Source organism: Pinus tabuliformis, chromosome 5_2 (assembly GCF_031772625.1).
Source record: "Pinus tabuliformis cultivar Carrire ecotype Pingquan chromosome 5_2, CPIR1, whole genome shotgun sequence".
Lineage (NCBI taxonomy): Eukaryota > Viridiplantae > Streptophyta > Pinopsida > Pinales > Pinaceae > Pinus > Pinus tabuliformis.
In genome coordinates this window covers 107,395,434-107,400,014 of record NC_142306.1, presented here as the reverse complement: position 1 = coordinate 107,400,014, position 4,581 = coordinate 107,395,434, and the positions used below count along the sequence as shown (strand labels likewise).

General features: G+C 37.7%; 1 pseudogene; it reads left to right on the top strand.

Moving 5' to 3' along the window:
- The first annotated feature begins 603 nt into the window (after positions 1-603).
- Positions 604-2,569, top strand: LOC149157730 (aldehyde oxidase GLOX pseudogene; annotated as a pseudogene).
- The last annotated feature ends 2,012 nt before the right edge of the window (positions 2,570-4,581 follow it).

The following is a 4,581-nucleotide window of genomic DNA, read 5'->3' as shown; positions in this document are numbered from 1 at the left end:
GGCCGACGATGTTATAGGTGGTACATGCACACATAGTTTAAAGTCCAGATCAGTAGGCTGGTCACATATCACCCGTTAAATGCGCATTGATGGCCGGCCATAAACTTTGTAACTCTGCTGGAGAGTTCGTAAACGGCAACAAGAAAGTTGTTCGAAAGGTACGCGTTTGAAGTTTCAGAGAAAACAAGGAGGGACTCTATTTTCCAGACAGGTTGTCCTGGTAAAGGAAATCCAAGCGCGTGGGGAATCAGAATCTAGAACGTTTTTCTAATCGTTCATATAGACTATCTATTCGAGGAGTTTAGTCAAAAGCTGCACACACCGAAATTAGAGAGACGAATTAGCCCTGGTCCCTGATGACAGGACTGCAATTCGACAACGTGTTTGAATGGTAAACGCAAACTTCGGATATGGAACGAGTTTCAATCGCAGAAAAAGGCGGCTCATGAAATTGACAGCTTACCAGTTTCCCGCCACAGTAATTTGTCATAATTGACCATTTCAACCTTTAATTAGGTAAATCTCAATTTGTAGGCCACCCAAATACGTGAGATTTGCAACTTTCGTTGTCCTCGTTCTATAAATAAGTTTAGATATAGCTGCCATTCTTCCATGTCTGTCTTAGCATCCCAGGTATAATCGCTTATCATCTTGCTCATAAGTGCGATTGATTTCGAATAGCCTTTCGTTGTCCTCGTTCTATAAATAAGTATAGCTGCCATTCTTCCATGTCTGTCTTAGCATCCCTGGTATAATCGCTTATCATCTTGCTCATAAGTGCGATTGATTTCGAATAGCATTAAGTTCATCAATTCACTTCTACAATGCTTCAATTCGTTGTTGCTTTGTGTATCGCCCTGCTTTTTGTCCTGTCGAGCGTTAGAGCTCAGGTAGCTGTGAAGCCTGGTTCATGGGAGCTTGTGGTTAAGAATGGTGGTGTCTCCGCCATGCATATGACCACAACATACAAAAATACAGTGGTCATGTACGATCGCACGGACTTTGGTGCTTCGCAACTGCGCCTCCCGAATGGACGTTGTAGAGACGATCCAAACGATACAGCTCTCACTCATGACTGCTGGGCTCACTCCATTGAATACAACATCGCTACCAAAAATTTGAGGCCGTTGATGATCATGACCGATAGTTGGTGTTCATCTGGCGCCTTTGCGTCCAACGGTACTTTGATTAGCACCGGTGGATACAACGATGGAAGCAAGGCTGTTCGTTCTTTTGTACCCTGTGATAATTCTGCATGCGATTGGAATGAAGGTGGTCCTAATCAACTCAAAGAGAATCGATGGTATGCTTCCAATCAGATCCTTCCTGACAATAGAATCATTGTTGTGGGAGGCAGGGCAGCTTTCTCCTACGAGTTCGTGCCTGGAGGCCAATCATTTTCGTTGCCATTTCTTTCACAGACTGACACTGCCAATGTTGAGAACAATCTGTATCCTTTTCTTCATCTCTCCTCCGATGGAAATCTTTTCATCTTTGCCAACAAGGATTCCATCTTATTTGATTACAGAAAAAATAGTGTTGTAAAGACCTTTCCCCGGATGCCAGGTGGACCCAGAAATTACCCCTCCACTGGTTCATCTACTATGCTGCCTCTATCTGCATCTAATGGATTTCAGAGCATCGAAATTCTCATCTGTGGTGGTGCTCCTGACAATGGTTACACCTCAGCTAATGCTGGGAATTTCGTAGACGCTCTTCAAAGCTGTGGAAGAATTGTTATTACAGATACCAACCCTGCTTGGGCCATGGAGAATATGCCTGCAGCCAGGGTTATGGAAGATATGCTCATCCTCCCCAACGGTGAAATTCTGATAATTAATGGAGCCGAGAAAGGGACGGCAGGTTGGAATCTTGCAACGAATCCGGCTCTTGCTCCTTATTTATACAGACCTAATGCAATGGCAGGGCAGCGATTTACAGTACTGGGCGCCTCCACCATTCCGAGAATGTATCATTCGACTGCAAATGTATTGGCTGATGGGAGGATTTTTGTGGGTGGCTCCAACACTCACTCTGGTTACGTCTTGTCCGGAGTCACGTTTCCGACAGAGCTTCGTCTGGAAGCATACAGCCCTTATTATTTGGACACATCATACAGCACCTCGAGGCCTTCTATCGTTTCCCTATCTGAAGATGCTATGAGCTATGGTTCAACATTCACGCTTCAATTCTCTGTTTCAAATTATGTTGCCAACAATATTCAGTTCACCATTTACAGTCCGTCCTTCACAACTCATTCGTATTCCATGAACCAGAGGCTGCTTGTCCTTGCCTCAACGACACCAAAGAATGTAAGAGGAATATATTCTGCTACAGTCACAGCACCTCCAAGCTCTGTTGCAGCACCTCCCGGCTACTACATGCTATTCGTGGTCAACAATGGAATTCCAAGCGTGGCCAGATGGATTCACCTGTCGTGAGCAAGATATTTAGGGAGGGAACCTCATCTAAATTATATTTGTTGTCGGATAATAAGGAAACTTTAAATTGTTAACTCGCAATAAATAGCGAGTATTTCATTGTTTTGAATCGTTAGTTTTTTTGTTCACTGAATAAGTTCCTGGAGCAGAACGCAGGAATACATAGTCTTGGTCAGAATTGGATAATGAAATCTGTGGAATTAAATCTCTCCACTCACATTCTCCGGACTTTGAATGGATTTTATATCTAATAAAAAAACATTTAACATAAACAGCCAGATGTTTTCCAAAAACCCTTTTCAAGATTGGTATGTTTTTTCAAAATTTGAACCTTCCTCATTGATTTTGTGTATAGAATTTGCAATCAATTTTACAATATGTAATATATATATACCCAGATTTTATGCTGGGTGATTAGGACGGTTTATTAATGACTTCCTTACCCGGCCATATACATGATATGTTGGGAAGGTTCATTAATGATTTCCTTGCTTTGGTTTAAGTAGCCATATACATGATATGTTACTATTTGTTGAGGCAACAATGATGTAATGATGATGTAATATATATGAGTTTTTTTTTTAATATTTTAAATTTTAAATTTTATATATGTATGGAAAATTATTTATAAAAATAAATGATATGATATTTTTGAGATTAATTTTAATTGTAATTTGGAAAAATAATTTAAAATTGTTACGTTAAAGTTATTTAAATTCAAATACTTAAAAAACTATTTAAGATGTTAGGTTCTATTTATTTATTAAAAACATATTTTAAATAACAAAAAAAATTATTATTCAATTTTGAGAGATCGATTTGGTTCATTTCAACTGATAATTCTTTAATGATATCCATCACAAGCTCAACTGGAACCATAGCATTGAGAAAAGGATCAATGGGGGATGGAAAGCTTATTTTGGTCTTGAAAATAATTGTAAAACAGCAAACCTCGTAATGTGGGATAAAAAGAAGTTCCTCTTTGAAACTTTAGTCACTCCTGTTATCTTATATGGCTGTGAATGGCAAATCCAGAAGCGTTTTATAACTTATAACCTGAAAATTAAAAGTAATACACCCTATCCTATTCTCCTTATAGAAGCAGGTCTTTCTTCTATTGAGAGCCTAGCTATGCTCAGGTTCTTGATGTACAAGCACAAGCTCAATAACATAGACAATCATAGACTTCCTAAGCTAGCTTTAAATTCCAGCCAAAATCACGTAAGACTTAACCGAGGATGGCATAAGGACACAAGGGCTTGGTTAAACTATTGGGAGATCAATGAGAATGATGCTTTGCAAAACATAAATAACATTAAAGATATTGTTACTTCTAAGTTCAAAGAAAAATTGTGGTGTGAGAAAGATTTAGCGTCTAAAAGAAAATTAAGTTATTATAAGAAGGTCATCAACCCCACCCTTGAAGATCAAAAGTATCTCTCTATTCTAACTAGCTCAAAAAAGAAAATTAATATAGCAAAGATTAGAACGAATTCTCATGAGCTCCATAGTGAAACTGGCCGCTGGGTAGTCCCTAAAACGCCATGGATGGAAAGGATCTGCCATATTTGTGAGAATGGGAGCATCGAGGATGAAAACCACTTCCTCTTAGAGTGCCCTGCATACAACCACATTAGATCTCAATTTCACAACCTTTGTTACAATACTGACCTTCCTAGCCTTTTACAATGCCAAAATTATAGTGAACTCGGGAGGCTTCTCTCCAATCTTTTTGAGCATAGGAATAAAATCTTAAATCAAAATAAATAATTTGTCTTTTTAGGTCTGATAGATCATTATTTGGTCTCAGCGGACGTTAACCATCATCATCATCATCATCAGTATAATGACAAGTTTTATTTATTTATTAAAAACATATTTTAAATAACAAAAAAATTATTATTTAATTTTGAGAGATCGATTTGGTTCATTTCAACGGGTAATTCTTTACATGAATGATATCTATTATATTTGTGATTATACATGAATGAATGAATTAATTAATATCACTTAAAATTATATTAACAAATTCCTATAAAAGTAACTATTTCGTCTATTAATTAAATTAGAAGTTATTTAATTATCCATCAATAATAATAAATACAATGGCAACTAATTACTCTCAATAAATACAAATTGA